This window comes from Ipomoea nil, unplaced genomic scaffold, assembly GCF_001879475.1.
Source record: "Ipomoea nil cultivar Tokyo-kokei standard unplaced genomic scaffold, Asagao_1.1 scaffold2928, whole genome shotgun sequence".
NCBI lineage: Eukaryota > Viridiplantae > Streptophyta > Magnoliopsida > Solanales > Convolvulaceae > Ipomoea > Ipomoea nil.
The window spans coordinates 1,351,499-1,372,617 of NW_017619356.1; the positions used below are offsets into that span (position 1 = coordinate 1,351,499).

General features: G+C 32.0%; 1 long non-coding RNA gene across 1 annotated transcript; it reads left to right on the forward strand.

The window, feature by feature from the left end:
* The first annotated feature begins 116 nt into the window (after positions 1–116).
* LOC109162244 lies at positions 117–19,721 on the forward strand. The gene is made up of 3 exons (XR_002051054.1): positions 117–128; positions 5,800–5,804; positions 19,378–19,721. It is a non-coding gene; the product is annotated as an uncharacterized LOC109162244 (long non-coding RNA).
* Positions 19,722–21,119: the final 1,398 nt, after the last annotated feature.

The following is a 21,119-nucleotide window of genomic DNA, read 5'->3' on the forward strand; positions in this document are numbered from 1 at the left end:
TAGTGTATTCTTTCTAAAATTGAAATTAACTATCATTTTACATTTTTCAATTTACCATCTTGAGTTGTTTATATTTCTAGGCAATTAATAGGGTGAGTACAATTGTACTTTGTACAAATGACACATACGTCAAAGGGGCATAAGAGTTAATACCTCCAATGGTCCTCCGAGTATTAGCAATTTACCAGCTGTGGTCATCCGAGTTTTAAATGGCTTTCAATGGTCCTCAATATTTTAAAAAATAACTACACGTAGTCCTTTTAGGACGTCTCGTGGTCATTTTAAACTCGGGGTTTTTTAAGAATTAGGACCACGAGTGGTTATTTTTTAAAACATGGAGGACCATTGGAGGTCATTTAAAACTCGGATGACCACCGCTGGTAAATCGCTAATACTCGGAGTACCATTGGAGGTATTAACTCGGGGCATAATTAGAAAGTTAAAAATAATTGTTTTATTGTATTAAAAATCGTGCAAAAAGCAAACGTGCCAAGGAATTATGGACAGAAAGAATATTTACTTTTAACAGAAAATAAGTTAAGTTTTACTGTTTAATCAATATTGAATTATAAATTTACTTTATTTTAACATAAAAAATTGTTACAACATCATTTTTATTATCGATTATAATTATCAATAACAATATTCATCTTTACTATTACTTTTACTAGAAGTTTAAAATACTCTTTTTTTATTATATCAAAAATAATAATTTTTATTTTATATTTAAAATTGTACTAAACATTTACCTATTTTAACTTTCGTGTTATATATATATATATATATATATATATATATATATATATATATATATATATGTTAATTTAGTTGACCAATACCCTATAACCAAACTATCGATAATTAAAATTTTTAAAAATCTTTAATCAATGACCGAATTGCAATATCTTATTTAAAAATTTATTAACTGAATTTATCGGTTTGATCGCTTAACAAATTTTCACCGAATTGTACACACTTTTCAATATAATAATTAAAGTTTGTGTGAATATTTAAATATGAAAAAGTTTATTCATACACAAATGTGAAAAGTAATTATATATAGAGTAATTAATTTTCTCAATTATTTGGAAAGTATATTCATTGTAATCATTAATCCAAAACGACGGTAATTTTTATAATATATATATATATATATCTGGCCGCCCTGAGGCTTGAACTCACAACTTCCGTATGAGGGAACAACTTGATGTCACTGGACTACAAAGTTGGTATATATATTTATATTTATTTACTTTAAAAAAAAAAAAAAAAAAAAAAAAAAAAAACTCAAGCATGAGTATTGCTCTGTAAGTAATATCTTCCTTCAAAATAATTATTAGTAATACTGCGTATCTGTTATCCCAATTACCACGACCCACGTATTCCCCATTTCCCTTAATTGTCCTAAAATCTCTAATTCACACTTCTGCGTCTGCGACACTATCGCTGCGTCTGCTATCTGCGAAGTTCGACCAGCCGACCAATGTGATCCCAGCGCCCCAGCCGGCAGCCGCCAAGGTCTGAGGTCTCCCTTCGGTGGTTCTGCCTTCTCCCAATTCCAGTCTCCGTACTCGATATCTCCGGCAGATGGCAGTAGCTTCTCCAGTTCTCCGTTCTCCGTTCTATATTCGGCTATAGCCTATAGCTCTATTGTTCTAGCTCCGTGCTCCAGGTAATTAGGCAAACACTAATTCATTAAACAATTTTTTTAGTAATTAGTTACTTGTTACTTGTTATTGTTGTTGATACAATTAAAGCTTAGTAATTAGTTAATTCAGATTCAAAATTTAGTAATTTTTAGTAATTAGTTTTCATCGTGATTTGAGATTTTTCTGTGGTGCTCACGGTATTTGAAAAATTATTATTGATTTCTTGAAGAATTGGTGAATATTATTGTGTTCAAGTGAAATTGTAATTTTAAAGGCGTATATCTACATCCCTGAACATCGTATTTTAAAAGTGTACATATATACATGTGGTTCATCGTTCTGTAATTCTTTTCAAATGTGGATTGCTTGGTTAATTTGCTTATATACATATGCGTACATCTTCTAATTAATGGAAGGGGATGACTGATTGGCTTACTGTATTTCTTATATATACATACTGTAATTAACTAAGGTGGTTGGATGATTAGTGTGGTGGGTGTGATTAACGTTCTTTGCTTTATTCATATATTTTGCTTTGTTTTAATTGAATTAGTGTTGATGGATGATTAGTGTAGATGGACGATGGGTTCAAAATTTAGTAATTAGTTACTTCAAATTCATAATTTGGTAATTAGTTGCTTGTTAATTGTTATTGTTGTTGATTAACTGATTAGTTGTTAAAATGTTAGTGATAAATGATAATGTGATTACTATCTTACATATTTCATGTTTAGTTGCCTATCAATGCAAGAACATGCGAGGAATGAAAAATCTTGGGTTTGGCATGCTATTGATTTTGTTAATGGGTAACTAAAGGAGGAGACGTTTTGCATTATATTTGCTTCTTTTGAGAATAAGTGTCACTTTTCTTGCATATGTGGTTACATATGGATACCTCAAACTCTTATTTTTTGATATTCAAACTACTGGCTGAACATTTATGTTTCATTGCTATTGTGGTTTCTCAAGCATTTTTAGTTCTATATATACGATGCATCATCTGCTCACTAAGATATATAAATGCAGTTTATTAATGCCAAATCACAGAGAACATGATATTATTCTCTTGTCTAATGAGAAGAATAAATTGTCTTACGATATTGGAATAGTTTTTGAAGTGTTGCCTTGGGCATATAAGTAGTAGATAATAAATAGTAATTTATGCTCATTAGAATTTATTAGCCTACTGATTTTGATTTTCCTTTTTACATTCGTTGATATCTATGATCTTAAAATTTTTATATGCGTTAATTAAAACAATGTATGCTTATTAGTTGAGATTTGTTAACACTATTGTATTAGTAGATACTTTTCTTAAGATTATTTTAATATATAATCATTGTGATTTTATTTTATTGTGCCTATTGTGTTGATGTTGAGATTTTTATTGTGCCTATTTCACTAATTTTTTTTTTTAACTTTTGTAGCAGCAAGTTGCATTGCAACGGGATGTATTAACTCAATAGAGAGGATGTAGATGAGTGTCAATTGTATTATGATGCGGTTGCCAGGCATGATAATAAAAGAGTTTATGGACTTGACTCATATGAAGCACATCGAACAATATAACCTCAACATCGAAGCCATTAGACAATGCTAATTCTGCAAAGATGCAAGTTGATATTCAGGATTTGAAGACTTCTATGCTTCTTATGCAGTAAAGATTATATGCTGTTGAGAGTGAAAGAGCTGGTACTTCATGTCTTCATCAACACCCTCATCACAACCGAATTCAATTTGATATGATTTTTCTTTTATGAATTACTTTATTGTTTTTAGACATGAATTTGGTATTAAGTACAACATTTAATTTTTTCAACTTCAATGTAGTATCACTTTTATATTACAAGCTATATTGTACTTCAGTTTGCATATTAGCCATTTTAAATACAAATATTAGAATTTTCACAAAATAATAGTAATTATGAAAATATTAAAATAATAATAATTTAGCAGAATTGTGACGAAATATAATTTTAGCGGTGGAATATTCATTGTCATTATGACGACAAAAATGGTGACAGAAAGATTTATGTCAACTAAAACGTGACGGAATCACGACAGTGATTAGTTTTGTTATTTTTTTAACGACGAAATTTTGTGACGGAAAACAAATTTTGCGATGGAATATCTAGCGATGGAATCACTACGGAAATTTGTTCCATCACTTTCTTATGATGAATTTGTGCGACAGAAGATGAAATTTGCAACGGAAAAGTTAGCGATGGAATTGCGACGGCAATTTGTTTCGTGGTTTTTTTACGACGAAATTTTATGACAGAATTCAAAATTTGCAACAGAAAGGTTAGCGACGGAATCACGACAATAACTATTTTCGTCGTTATATTTCACGACAGAAATATGCAACGGAATATGAGTTTTGCGACGAAATAGTTTTTCACGCGATAGCGACAGAAAGAAATATTTCCGTTGCCAAAATTGCGACGGACTCGCGACGTAATGACTTCCATCACCTACTTTGCGACGGACAATTCTGTCACCATTTTCCGTCGCCACCGCTCTCGACGGATTATTTCTGTCACGAGATGAAATACGACAAGCCTTGACACTACGGAATGGATTCCGTCGTGAAAATGTAAAATTCCGTCGCAAAACGCGATTTGCGACTGAATTTTGCGTTTTTGTGACGGAAATTTTCCGTCGCTAATCGCTATTTTTCTTGTAGTGGCTGCTAGGGTGTCAGCCAGAGCATTTTGCTCACAAGCAACAAAGTTGATTTACCAGTCCATGCAGTTACGCAAATCCTTTCTGCATGCAACCAAGATGTTATGCATTGCATTGCTGGTTCCGGAGTTATTGTGAAATGCTTCCACTACTTCTTTCGAATAACTCTCAATTCTAACATGCCTAAAGTCCATGAGGTTTGCGAGTTGAATTCCTTTTAAGAGGGCCCAAGCTTCAGCCTCCATGGGAGAGCATGTTCCTATGTTGTAAACAAAGCATTTTCCCCCATTTCTGGTACTATCTCTGACAACATCGTCGCAGTCTGCTTGGTTTGTTTGTAGATTGATCAAGCCATCTACGTTAATCTTCAGGAGGTTACCTTGTGGTTTCGTCCAGGAGAGGCAACTCCAGACTCTTGTTTCATTCTCGATCAAATTACCGTTAGCTCTTGCAAAGGCTACCCTTATTTCTTCCTGCTGTGCTTTGATCCAGGATATCTTGGCACTCAGAGGTAGCTCAAGTTTATTGAATATTGCCTCGTTTCTCCACTTCTAAATACACCATGTCGTAATGGCGAAAAGTGAGTTGTCCTCATTAGGGTGATTACGATTGCCTTTGCTTCTGACGTCATTATCAAGCCAGTCAAGGAAGGGAAGTGACCTGGCCCTTGTGTAATTACTGGGGAATAACGTCCTCCATACTGTATCTGCTTCCGGGCAGTTTCGAATCACATGGTCTGTGTTTTCAACCTTATCACTACATTTACAACACTTATCACATGTGGTAAGATCCCATCTGAATCTGGCTTCATTCGTCATTATTCTACCATGTCTAACAAGCCATATGAAGGCTCTCATGCGATTGGGTACCTTTAGTTTCCAAATGCTATTCCATTTTTCTACTTCTAGGGCTTCACCTTGGCTTGCTGCAAGCTGGTATGCTGAGTTAACCGTGAAGGTACCCGAGGCCTCTTCCCCCTACACAATAGTGTCATTCATATTATCATCATTGCAAATAATGAAAGCTGCCAATCTGCGAATGGCCTCTTAAGGAAGCAAGTGCTCCAAACGTTGCAGGTTCCAACCTCTGTCCTCTTCCCAATAATCTGAGACCATGTTACGACTCTCGTGTTTTGGGATTGGGGCAATGGCCATTTCCTTAAGGGGCCGGTTACACAACCATAAATCATGCCAGAAGCTAGTAGATTTTCCATTTCTAACTCCTTTCCTGGTTCCACTGGAGAGGATAGGGGCCGCCCTAATAATACCTCTCAATGCGTTTGAGCAATTGTTCTTGGGCCTCCATGAAAGAGGGTCCTGGCTGGTAATAGAGTACTTGGCTTTAAGAGTACGTACCCAGAGACTGTCTTCATTTTGCATGATTCTCCAGCCAAGCTTAGCAAGAAAAGCTTGATTCATAACACTTGCCTTACGAAGCACCAGGCCACCACATGACTTGTTCTGAGTTATGGTATCCCATTTGACCAAATGACATTTCCTATCTCCAACAGAACTTCCCCATCGGAAGTTCCGGACTGTGCGATCAATAGAGGAGGTCAGGCTAGCTGGGAGAAGCGTGGTTTGCATCATATAGTATGGTATAGACGAGATTAATGACTGAGCCCGCGTCTGCCTATCTGCAAATGAGTTCATTTTCAACCTCCTATGGATGGATGGAATGCCAAGGTATATTCCCAAATCTTCTACCTTTTGGCGTGCTTGTGAAATCTGCTATGGACTGTTGCAGTTCTGGGGGAGTATTCCTCGAGAAAAAGATGGATGACTTCAGATAGTTCACCTTCTGCCCCGAGCTCTTACAGAAGGTATCAAGACAACTTTTGATTACAACAGCTTGATCTAATGTGGCTTCACCAAACAGGACTGGATCATCTGCAAAAAAGAGATGAGATAGGTTAGGTCCCTGTCTAGTGATGCTGATTCCTATCCATGTCCCTGCATTAACCGAAATGTCAATAATGTGACTCAATCTTTCAATACATAAAACAAATAGAATATGGGAAATGGGATCTCCCTGTCCAATCCCTCGTCCCGGCTTGAACTAATCTAATCGTTCCTTATTCCATGTGATAGCCAATCTAGATGAATTGAATACACACAGTTTAAAATGTTCCTTCTCCAATTCTGGTTGAGTCCAATCTCTTGGAGTGTATCTTCGATGAATTCCCATGAAAGTCTGTCATAGGCTTTATCCAAGTCTACTTTCCATACCATCCAACCCATTGCACCCCTCTTGCGCCTCATGGAATTCAAAACCTCTTGATAGACTAATACATTATCTGAAATCTGCCTCTCTGGTACAAAATTGGTCTGGTGAGGACCAATAAGCTTCTTTGATACAGCCTTCAATCTCAAGGTTGTGATTTTAGTTAGAAGTTTATAAGAGACGTTACACAGCCCTGTGGGGCGTAATTGTTTTACAGATTCTGGAGAAGGAACCTTCAGAATAAGAGCAATAGTAGTATCATTACATCCCTCTGGCATTATGCCATCCTCAATGTACATTATTTGTTGCACTTTTAATATATTTTACTTGCACTTAGGTGCACTATATGAAAATGTTACTTGCACGTCAAAATTCAATATTTACAAAAAATACCATTGCGTTTTTAAAAAAAAAATAAAATAGTGTTTCTGATCCGTTAGATCTGGACACGTGGACGATTGCGATTAGTTCTTAGTTCTCTCTTGAGCAGTTGGTTCTCACCTAATCCATGTCATATATATATATATATATATATATATATATATATATATTCATATATATATATATATATATATATATATATATATATATATATATATATATATATATATATATGCGCACTTCCGTAAAAATTACTCATCATGAGAAAACTATTAACCAATAAGAATCCTCTATTTGAAATGATCTAATAAATATGAAGCAATTAAAAAATATAGTAGTATTTTTGTAAATAAATCAAATTTTAAAGTACAACTAATAAAACTATAGAGTGCAACAATCAACACTACATGGTATAACTAAGCAAAAGTAGAAAATGCATATGTTAAGGTAAAAATAACTCAAGCTTTAAAGTGCAATTATCAACATTATATAGTGCAATTAAGCAAAGTTACATAGTGTGCATATGTTCAATGCACTTATACATATGCGAGATGTACTTTATGATGTTATTAGTTACATTTATAGTATTGTTAATTGCACTTTAAAGTGTATATGTATGCCGCACGTGCAGTTTACTATCCTATAGTTATATCATGGATCATGCATGTATCAACATGCACCTAAGGCATCCAAATTTTTTTTTTTATCTTAAATTTATTTATATATATATATTTTTTGTATCTTTGTACAAATAAAATTAATGTATAAAAAATATATTAATTAAAAACTCTAATTGGGATCTTTTAAATACTACTCATATTAATTTTTTTTTTTAATTTTTAAAATGAATCTATAAGTACATAAAATTATTATTTTACCTATCTAAATCATTACATTACTATAGTTTATAAAGTCACAACTATAAGTATATAAATTTATTACTGAATGTGCATAAATGCATTACTACATATTCATAAGAGCACTATTGCATATTTATAAAATTACTACTGCATATCCATTAAGTCACTATTACAAGTACACAAAATTACTATTACATATTCATTCAATTATTACTATAAATTCATTAAGTTATTATTGCGTGTTTATAAAGTTATTGCTACAAATTCATTATATAACTATGCATGGTTGTTTAATAAAGTCACTATTACATATTCATAAAATTATTACTACAAGTTCATCACAAATTAAATTATTAAAATGATAATATTAAAAATAATATATCAATATAGGTGTCATTTTTAATATATCAACGATATCTTTTGATGAGATATTTTTTTATATATTGGTTTTTTTATACAAAACAAAATAGAAAATAATATATGTAACTGATAATTGATCAATATAATTGGTGCAATTTTTATCAACTTGTAATAATATTATTATGTACCTAAACTTTTTATTAACATAGCTATATTTTTTTATTTTTATTTTTATTTTATGTACATGGGTCCATGATGCAACATGAACCTTGGTCTATGGTATAATTTGTATCATCTATTATTTTAGATTTTTAGTTGAGATGAAATATATCATTCAATTGCTTCTTACAAAAAAGTTGTAAGAAAAATTTGGTTAAAATTATTTAAAATTATCAATGTAATACGAGTGTGGTTATCTTAATCTTTTTGGGTGTACTTAAAATTTTCACTATCGGACACAGTGACTAATCCCTTCGCCTAATTGATTATGATTAAGCATATTTACTCTATGTTATGTGATAATCTTTGGTAATGTAACATTTGTGTCCTGTAAGTTAATAAGATAATGTAACTCCATTTCTTAAATATTATAATATTACCTTCAAATGCTTCAATTTTACTTATGATATTGAACATTTTTTTAATTAAATGCTTCCTAGAGTTTATTCATAAAGAAAATGTCTCATATTTTATTGATGCAACTAGTCCGACCAATAGTTATACCATAGACCCGGGTTCACCTTGTAAGGTGAACACAAATCCATAATACACAATTTACATATTAAATGTTCGTAACTTGAATTGTGAACATTTAGTATGTAAACTGTGAACATTTAATATGTAAAATTGTGAATATTCAGTATGTAAATTGTGTATTTTTGAATCCAAATCTACCTTGCAAGCTGAACCAAGTCCACGGTATAATTTGTCAAGTCCTACCTAACACAGTGTTGTTTGATTAATCTAATTATTAAATTAAGTGATCTCTTGATTTAACACTTAACTAAAAAGTATATCAAGCAAATTTCAGATTTAAATATGCATATAGCATTATCTCAAACATTTATTAAATCAAAACACAAAACTTTATATATCAAGGAATGGAATATTCAAGGTCTAGGAATTCCAGTGCAAGGTAAGTACGTAAAAGAACACATCGTGCAAACTTTATTGCAAAAACGCGTTAATGATAATGATTATGATTAATCCATTCAACTACGTTGATGTGAACACCTTTCACTTTATTTATGTTGTTTATTTTGTCCAATATGTATGCGTATTCTCCCCTAAAACAAAATTGAGATATCCTTTCTGAGTCACGTTGGAAATTTGGGACTATTATCTTGTAGTTATTTAAGTTTAGGGGTGTAGCGTGTGCAAACTTAAAGTTCAGTTGGTCTATATATATAGTCCAGTTCAGGTGCGGCGAGACCCTCTCGTGAAATCGTGCGGCGGTTTTCAGCATACACCAATAGTTAAGCAAATATACACCATCAACGTTAGGAAATGTACTATGAAAACACACACAAATTAGATACGCATCACCAAAAATACACCATTAGGTATGACTAAAAGCACCACACAGTGTTCGAAAATACACCATTAGTGGTAGGGAGTTATATGGTGTATTTTTTTTTGGGTGTGTTGTGTCTTTTTTGGTGTATTTTTGCATTTCATTGTTGTGTGTTTCTCTTACACTATTGGTGCATATTGTTAACACGGTCGATGTATATTGAAAACCGCCGCATGACAACACAGGAGGGTCTCGCCGCATTTGAACTTTTTCCAATATATATATATATATATATATATATATATATATATATATATATATATATATATATATGGAGTGGATCAGGTACAAAGATAACTTCTCGTGCGGTGAACACATAAAGACGCACCTTAAGTACACAAACCACGATTTTTAAACACACAAACCACGCACCTTAAATACACAAACCACACACCTTAAGCACACAAACAAATCACCTTAAGAACACAAACCACGCACCTAAAGTTTTAAAATGGCGCACGTAGCCCATCTCATTATTCTTATTAACTCCTTATTCAAAATCAAAACAATTTAAAAAAGAATTCTTCCCAAGAAGTCTTGTGGTATATGTTTACGACGCGTGATTCAATTAAATAAACTGAACGGGGAAATGATTCCCCGTTCAGTTTATTTAATTGAAGGATTTACCAAAATCTAAAAAAAAAAAATTTACATAAACTTAGATCAATCAAGTAATGATGTTTCTTTGAATATGCATATGTAATGATTTTCTTTATACATCTGGTAATGATTCGGTTTTCAACAACTAATGCACTTTAAGAAAGAAAACAACGCACCTTAAATTTGACCTAGATGCAAAAAGATCAAATTGTCACCATTTTTTTAATCATAGTTATTAATCCTGGACGTTGAATTAGGCAAGACCAATGACTCATATTTAATCGCACCATACACACCCAACAACACGGGAACTGAATTATTATTATTATAATATATATATATATATATATATATATATATATATATATGAGAACTCATATGTGGTCATGTCATTAAGTGTGGCGATGTGGTCGTATCTGTGTCGTTGAATATAGTTTAATCTAACGACAATGGCTAATTTTGAGGATTTGAGGAATTTAACGCGTTTTGGTAAGTGGGGGTGTTATGGTAACTACAGTGGCCATTTATAGCGGCCAAGTTTCAGAAATACACCAACAGTGTTGACAACATGCACCAATAGTGTAATGAAACACACCACAAATGAAACACACCAATAGTGTATTTCCCAAACACTGTATGGTGTATTTATTCATATCTAATGGCGCGTTTTTGGTGTTGCGTACCTAATTTGTGTATGTTTTTTGCTGTGCATTTCATAACATGGATGATGTATATTTGTATAACAATGGTGCGGGCGCACTGACCACATGAGAAGGCGTTGCCGCACCTGAACTTAGCACCAATGAAAATCTACAAATACACCAGAGTAAGGCTAATAATGCACCCAATTACACAAATAAAACACACAACAATGTGATTTTTCCTATTCCGGTGTCCTATGACAAGTTTACCCTTGCAGTTCACTGGGTAGGAGAACGTGCGCGAAAATACTGGAAGAATCTTGATTAATGTGATTCATTGGATCTATCTAATCTAATGGCCTGTAATTGACCATATGACCACACCTAAAAATATATATAGGGAAGGGTTCAAGTGCGGTAAAACCTTCCCGTGTAGTTGTGCGGTTGACAGCTCAAATTACTGAAAATTAAAAAAAAAATGCGTGACTGGAAGAAAAGAGCTAAAAATGGCGTACATTAAGTGATAGACACACGCACCTTAAGTATTAGAACAACGCACCTTAAGTGTTATAGCAACGCACCTGAAGTGTTAAAATGACGCACATTAAGTTTTGTTCAAAAGTTTTGTTCTTGAGGGTCTGAACCATCCCTTAATTCAAAAGTTTTGTTCTTCTTGAGGGTTTGAACCACCCCTCAGTTCAAAAGTTTTGTTCTTCTTGAGGGTCTGAACTACCAACACGTGACTCACAGAGAATGGTGCGCGAAGAAGAAACATGACTCACCTTAAGTATTAGAACAACGCACCTTAAGTGTTATAACAACGCACCTTAAGTATTAGAACAACGCACCTTAAGTGTTATAACAACACACATTAAGTTTTGTTCTTGAGGGTCTGAACCATCCCTCAGTTCAAAAGTTTTATTCTTCTTGAGGGTCTGAACTACCCGTGACTCACAGAAAATGGTGTGCGAAGAAGAAACATAACGCACCTTAAGCACAAAACCCACGCAGTTTATTCACAAAACCTACGCACCTTAAGCACAAAACTCACACACCTTAAGTTTCAACTACTCACATTAAGCACAAAACACACGCACCTTAAACACAAAACTCACGCACCTTAAGTTTCAACAACTATACACATTAAGCACAAAACACATGCACCTTAAACACAAAACTCACGCACCTTAAGTTTCAACAACTATTCACATTAAGCACAAAACACACGCACCTTAAATTTGGCCTAGTTGCAAAAATTACAAATTGCCACCACATTTTTTTTTTTAAATTTTGGTAATCTTGAACGTTAATTTAAACCAAATCAATGGCTCTCCTCTCCCGGCCCGGCACAACCACACCTAGGGCTGCCACCCGCACCCGCACCAGAACCATATATATATATATATATATATATATATATATATATATATATATATATATATATATATATATATATATATGTGTGTGTGTCTTACGATGCGGCGATTTCTTACGGTGCGGCAACACCAATAGTTCAACAAATATGCACCATCAACGTTAGGAAAATACACCACAAAAAATAGAGTAAACAGAGCCCACACCACAAAAAACAGAGTAAACAGAGCCCTGCATCACCAAACACACACCATTAGGTGTGAGTAAAAACACCATACAATGTTCAGAAATACACCATTGGGGGTGGTGAGTTATATGGTGTATTATTTTGAGTCTGTTGTGTATTTTGTGATGTTTTATTGCATTTCATTGTGGTGTATTTTTGTTACACTGTTGGTGCATATTGTTAACACTGTTGGTGTATTCTGGAATTCCGCCGCACCGCCGCACGGGAAGACCCCGCCACATTTGAACTTTATATATATATATATATATATATATATATATATATATATATATATATATATATATATATATATATATATATATATATATATATATATATATATATATATATATACTAGTTTTTCTACGCGCTTTGCGCGAATAGGATAATGCCCAATACTTATTTTTAAATAAGTATTTCAAAGTATATCAATGCAAGATGTTTATGCATAAGTAAATAAATGTTGAATTTGTTTATTTAAATCGGTAATTTAAAGTATATAAATGCAAGATAATATATGAGAGATTGATTATATATAACTGTCACAAAAATAAATGTTTGCAACTTTGTAATAACATTAATCTAAGTACTAAGTCTAAAAGCGATAGTTTAACTAAATACTCTTTTTGGTTTAAATTTCTAATTCTCTTTTGGGTAGCATTGTTATTATTTTCATCTTCAGTACATGTCCTTTTTTTTTTTTTTTTTTTTTTTTTTTTTTTTTTTTTTTATTATTATTGGTAGTGTGTCATGTGCAATTGAGTTATTGGTGGTATCATAGAGGGATTCATCATGCAATGAGATTATGGTGTATGAAGTTTTAGATTTGTCTTGTTGTGTATATGACTGAGATCTTAGTTGTGATATGAACTATTTATCTTACAAGCACATGTTGATATTTGGTAGTAGTAGTTTTTCCTACATGTTTCATGTGTTGTGAGACATCAAATTATAAATTAATTAAATGCATATGTATTATTTTTTGTTGTAGCTACTAATTTATTTTTAAATTTAAGTAATTGTGAATATATACCTTTATAACCATAGAGATTCAATAATTATAAAGAAAGATTCAATAATAGCTACTAATTTATTTTTAAATTTATTATAGAGATTCAATAATTGTGAATATGAAGTTAAAAAATTATGAATATATACCTTTATAATTATGAACATATAATTCAGTAATTATGAACATAGAATTCTCTAATTGTGAATATAGAGTTCAATAATTGTAAATATAGAGTTCAATAATTATGAATATGATGTTCAAAAATTATAAATATATAGCTTTATAATTATAAACATATAATTCAGTAATTATGAACATAGAACCGTGTTCACATTGCAAGGTGGACACAGTTCCACAGCATAACGATTGAATAAAGTGGCGTACATACTTTTCATCAACAATAATGAAATTATTGATTTTTTTTTATTTCCATTCGTTGTTGAGACAAATTGTTTTGAGAGTTTGTCAATGACAATTGCTGTCAATAGATGATGATAATAAATAATTCAAAATATAATGTTACAATAGATATTATTATAATAATATAGTAAAAATTAACTTACAAATTTCTTTAAAAATTTTCATGCATTGATAAAAGCATAATTGAAATATTAAGTTTTGTTCTCAATAATCAAAAGAAGATTAATTAAACAAAAAAAAAAAATTAAACTCAATTTTATTATTTTTTAATTGAAAAAATCAAATGATTTTCAAAGTTCATGATTTATAATCATTGAATGCTATGTATTTAGTCAGGCTAATTATTTGACCAAAATTTATGTTAAATTTTATATTATATTTTTAATACATTTTAACATATTCGTAGTATATGTTTAACAATTATGTTAACTCTAATTGTAATGAGGTTCGAACTTAAGACATTTCTTATAGAAAATCAATAAGTAAGTTAAGAATAATAAATAGTGAACGGAATATTCCGTTAATAAAGTTTATACTAAGGGAATGTAAGGTTATTTAAGGAAAGAAAATAATATAATAAAGGGTAAATAAGAAAAATCATTAAAAATACTAAAATCAAAATGATATGAACCATTCATTTTAAGAAACAATTAGTACCGACATTTTTTTTATTCCAGTTAAGGGCCTAACATTATTCGCTCTTATTAGAATGGTATATATATATATATATATATATATATATATATATATATATATATATATATATATATATATATATATATATATATATATATAGAAGAGCGCTCATATGTGGTCATGTCATTAGGTGTGGTCGTGTGGTCATATCTGTGTCGTTGAATCAGTTTAATCTAACGGCAGTGATAATTCTGAGGATTTTCGCGTGTTTTGGTAAGTGGGGGTGTTATGGTAATTATAGTGGTCATTTATAGCGGGCGGGTTCCAGAATACACCAACAGTGTTGACAACATACACCAATAGTGTAATAAAACACACCACAGTGAAGCACACCAATGGTGTATTCCCGTGTTATGGTAATTACAATGGCCATTTATAGCGGCCGGGTTACAGAATACACCAACAGTGTTGACAACATGCACCAATAGTGTAATAAAACACACAAGAAAATCTTGATTAATATTCTGGTGTTTTATGACGAGTTTACCCTTGCAGTTCGCTGGGTAGGAGAATGTGCACGAAAATACTAAAAAAATCTTGATTAATATGATTCATTGGATCTATCTAATCTAATGGCCTATAATTGACCATATGACCACACCTAACAACATGGCCACATGTGATCACTCCTCTATATATATATATATATATATATATATATATATATATATATATATATATATATATATATATATATATATATATTCATTGGTTAACTATTATTTATACTTAACCGAATGCACACCCCTAACTAAGTCCGACTAATCTAATGCACACCCTTAACTAAGTCAGCATCTGATTAACTTGGTTAGTGTTATCTCCATAAAAATTGATAAATCCTACATAAATTCGACTAGAGTGTGGCTTTAAAACTATAGTACGACAATTAATAAAACTATAACAGCATGAAATGTTAAAATTAATTGAGTGTAAAAGCACACTAGATTAAGAGTGAGAGTTTTACAATATTACTCTAGAATAATAGTATACTATGTTGTTGATAATATCTCCACCATGAAATACTCATATTAAGGGTCACATTTGTTGAAAACGTCTCACCGATAAACGTGTTAATATGAAAATTTTAATATTTATATTGAAAAATGTAATACTAATTAGGAATAAAATGTTTGTTACTTATATCACTTTTGAGAACAAATATAATATTTTTTACATTTTGATGTAAAAATATACTTTTAAATTAAAATATAAAAGAATTATACTGTTTTTTAAAATATATTACACTTTTTTCATATAAGTAATAAACATTTTATTCATTATTAGTATAGTATTACATTTGATCTTGACGGACAAAGAAATATGAGACCAAACATAACTCCAGTTTAATTTAATAATCATAAAATTACAAGTTCATATATTGAGCTTCTTAGTTTGAAGTAGCAACAGAAGCTATTTTACCTTCTGACCTTTGCGATTAAAGTCACAAAATCAGATATACAGTGTACACACTCACAAATAATAATTGTAAATTTTGAAGAGTAAACAAAAATATATGCAATGAAGCAAATAAAAAGCTGCAAAACTCGTCATTTACCGTAATTCACATCCTCTTCGATCAGCGTCTTCAATGTCCTTGATCAACGATCCATTTGTGAGGTCTTTGAGGTACTAGCCGGCAGCCGGGACATTGAAAGAGCAAGAAGTCATTCGATGCTCTATAGCATGCAGAGGCTGATGAATTGAATTGGGGGTAGGTTTAGGGCTTGAGAGATTGCGGCGGGGAAGAGAAATTCGAATTGGAGAGGAAACCACTAACTATGCACTGCTTTCAATTCTTCCAACGTGAAAATGAGAGCGGAGAAGTCTGACACCCTAACCGCCAACTGGATGACCCAATTCGACTCGTATTTGGGAACGGCAATTTATATCCTACACCACGGCGCGCGTTGCATTATGCACCGATGCAAAACGACGTCGTTTTAATTTTTTTTTTTTTTGAAATTTCTCGCCCCAATGAATGGCAGTAGTTTTTTTCTTTAAAAAAAAACCCGCTGTTCAAGAATGTACATAATGTTATACTAGAATACACATAATGTTATACATGAATATACATAATTATATAACAAAATATACATACTCTTTTTAAAAGATAATACACATAATCTAACATAATACATAATAAACATAAACTTTTAACATAATACACATCAACTCTTAACATAATACACACAAATTTTCTGATTCGGATGTACATAATTGTATAAAAAGAATGTACATAATTGTATAAAAAATACACATAACTGTATGAACCAATACACATAACGTTGTGAACAAATACACATAACGTTGTAAACAAATACACATAATCTCAGCAACTTCCTACCGCGCCTCCCAACACTATCCCAAAACGACGTCGTTTTGGGAGGCGCGCGGCGCACAGTGCTATGTGCGCCGTGGTGTAGGATATAACGATTGTTTGGGAACAGAATCGCGTTCTTTTGATAGGATTTCGGGCCTACATTCTCTCATTTCTCCAATGGGCCGTGACTCTGTAATATCCATTTTTTTTTTAAATAGTGGTGACACTGCATGTTATACGACAAATTATTATTGTATGAACCATGACTATCAGGTACATTTTTAATATATTAAAAGTATATTTTTAATGTGTGTACTCTTAGTATATTAAAAATGTATTTTTTATTTATGGTCCACACAATTGTGTAGACCATAGTTCATGTAATAATGATTGTTGTTATATCATGGAATAGGTGGACTCTGGTCTTAAACGATGTATAAATTGTGTATTTTTAGTATTAGAATTGTGAACTTCTAAAATATAAGTTGTGTTTCTAAGTCAAAACACATAACAACTGTAGAAGGAAATTTGTGAAATTTTAATATGTTAATATTGTGTGACTGCAGTATTTGAAAGGAACTTGTGAATACAAAAACAAGGTAATCAATTACATATATATTAACATTATGTGTTCGTAGTATACAAATTGTAAATTTTAAAAGATAAATTGTGAATATTTGGATCCGGATCCACCTTGCAAGGTGGACCCAGGTCCACAGAATAATTTGCACGGCATGTCAGCTTTCAATTATAATATATTTAAATATTGTTATGAATTTAATGATAATAATAACAATAATAATGATGATGATAATAGCAATAAGAAGAACAACATAATGAAGCTGGAGGAGGAAGAGATGGAGCTATATTAATCATTCGTCTGTGAGTTACAAAAAGTGAGGGGGAATAAACAAATACATTCTTTGCATAGGGTGTACACAAAGCAAAGTTAGCCTAATTGGTAGACCTAGTGACTATGTACCTTTGTGGTATGTTGAGGACACGTGTTCGATTTCTACCTCATGAATCATCATGAGTCAACTCTTTTCTTTAGAACTTGGAATCTGATCATATTGAACATTTAGTTCAATACTCACTGCATGTATGTCATGATATGAAAGTGTTGATAGCTTGGTGGTAAGAAACTTAATTTCTATATAATGGTGGTCTTGAGTTTGAATCTCAACTTGGACATCCACATTTATTTTGCTTTATTTCATAACACTCCCCCTTGGATGTCCAAAAGAGAACATTTTATTGCCTCATTAAAAACCTTTACCAAAGAAAAACCCAATGGAAAAAAACTTTTGGTTAAAGGAAAATAGTACAATAATCTGCTCCCCCTGATAATGATAACACTGAAGAAGTGTGTTATGTTCCATCTTCTTTACTTCTATTCCATCTCTCATAACGTATCATTTCTCCAATTGGACAATACATATCGTATTGTCTTCATACTCATGCCTCGTTAAAAATCTCACTAGAAAAACCCTGTGGGAAAAACCTAGTCAAGGGAAAAAGAGTACATGATGTATGTTCAATTATGTGTTGCACCGGTTGCCTCATTAAAAACCTTAGGCTAAGAAAACCCAGTGGGAAAAAATTAAACTTAGCTAAAGGAAAAAAGAGTACAACCATAACCCCAACATAAACTTCAGGGCATAATATTCATGATCATTATACTCCCCCTGAAGATAGTATTCTTTAAATCCCTTATAAACTTCCAAAATATAGAAGAGGGGTTTTGTGAACAAACATGTTCAACTATCACTGGGATAAATATATTATAATGATCTCGTGACTCTTTTAGAGCTCACATGGATATAATATTGACATCTTTATGTCTAGCCAAAATTTCTCATAAATACCCATTTCTCATTGGTGCAACACAATCTTTATTGTCCCCTTATAGAACAATGAGGGAAAGATATAATACACCCAGTTTTGGTACTTTGGCATTCATTGGGATAATATTAGCCAGTACCCAAGTAGCCCATTATTATTGGCTTGTCTAAATAGCCAATCAAAATCATATTTTGGCTAACTGGTGTATGGATTCCCTTTAAGGAAATACTCGATCTTCAAGTCGAGATAATGCTTATTTTTTCAAGCTTTTCATTTCAATATCCCCGTCTTTAGACATGAGCTAACATCATTAAGCTCTTTATGTATTTCATTGATGTTCACACCATCAATATTTCAGGTCATATAAAGACCATAATACTTTTCATGTTGCGATTTTCGCATTTTTCTCATTTTAAGAACTTTCAAATCCATTCCGGATTTTCAAATATATTGTCCAATGACTCATTATCATTTGGTCATGACATTTGTCATATTTTATCCAATGACCCAAGTGGTCATGACTTTTCTCAACTGCATATTTATGCACTGCCAATGATATTAATCAGCGGAACTTATTGCCATCCATTTTGGGAGAGTATATCATATCAATTATGGGTACCTTTGTAAATCCATAAGCTCCAAGCCTCGCCTTTTATCATATCATTATTCTCTTTCGTACCAACACCTATTCAATGGTGTGTACATAATTTAGAGAATAGCGAGCTGAGCTATGCCTTAATTGCTCTTTTATATATCAGATTTTCAAGGCACATTTTGTGCCAAGCTCTGGATCCAGATTGAGCAATTATTGAGGCAATTGTGTTGTCGATAACATTTTCATAATTTTCTCCCATATGGCCATATCCATAATAATTCATGGCAATTTCTTTTAAAATCAACCAGATTATGGTTATTTTTCCCATATTCAGATCTGGTCGTTCCGCATCCCAGTATTATAATTCTTTGGTGCACCACTGTATTTCGTCTTTTTAGACGAATGTCTCTTCAAGACATAATTAATCAACATATATATCAATCGATATATATTTGGCAGATAGCGTGTTCCCAATGGTCAATTTTGTCATATATACTTTCGTTTTGGGATAATTTTCACGCTTTTCCTCGTCGTGTACTAGCATTTTCGATGGTAACTTTTACTTTTGAAGTTATAACCACCATAACAATTTTGACCACGACCAGAATTTTTACCACGGTATCTTTTATGACCGTGACCACGGCTACAACCCTTTGTATTTTCACTATAATACAATGCCTTATTCACTTCGGGGAATGGGATTGACCCAGTAGGGCGTGCCTCGTGGTTTTTCAACAGCAGATCATTTTTTGTTCAGCCACTAGAAGGCATGAAATCAATTGAGAGTATTTGGTAAAACCTTTTCTCTCTATGTTGCTGTTGTAACACAATATTTGATGCATGAAATTTTTCAAGCATATCCTCATCAGTAACAAGTAATAACAACAACTGAGAGCTAATTTTGAGCATAGCAAGATTATATTTGCTTACAGTAAAATCATTGCATTTGCTTGATATTAAAAATCTACTGAACCTTCAGTTCAGTTAATCTAGTATGTGGATTTTTGAAGATCCTTTCATATCATGAAATTTCACGGCATTCAAATTTTCAAATCCTCAAAATAATTTTGGGGTCATATCTCCCCCTAATGCCGTGAAGTGATCTTCATAAATTATGCAATCAGTGTATCTACTGATCCTCATTTAATAGACTCTAGGTATTTATAATCAACATGTATACCTAATTTTATTTGATAACCCGTAAAGATACGCAATAATGATGTGATGATAAATAGATTGCATATTAATAAAACACAGATTTTGTGAAATGTTCAATTTTACCACGTACTAGATGTAAGGAGGTCATATTCAAGATATGCAGTATGTCATATTTTGATAAAAATAGTAGTATATCAAATTAGATCTCCCAATATATAATTTTGAAATTTTCATTTACACATGCTTCATAAGGGAGACTACTGTTTGACATATATATACTATGTTCAATAATAGCATTTCAAATCTGACTTATCAATATTTGGTCCAAAATGAACCAATCGTCACATATCAAGTGCTCAAATGTATATGCAATCATATAATGTATATGATCAAATTAACAAAGCATATACATAATTTAAGAGCACAAATTTGGCAAACCAAAGTGGAATTAAAATTCAGGCATATACAATTCTACATTGACTCATAAATTGCCAAAATAGC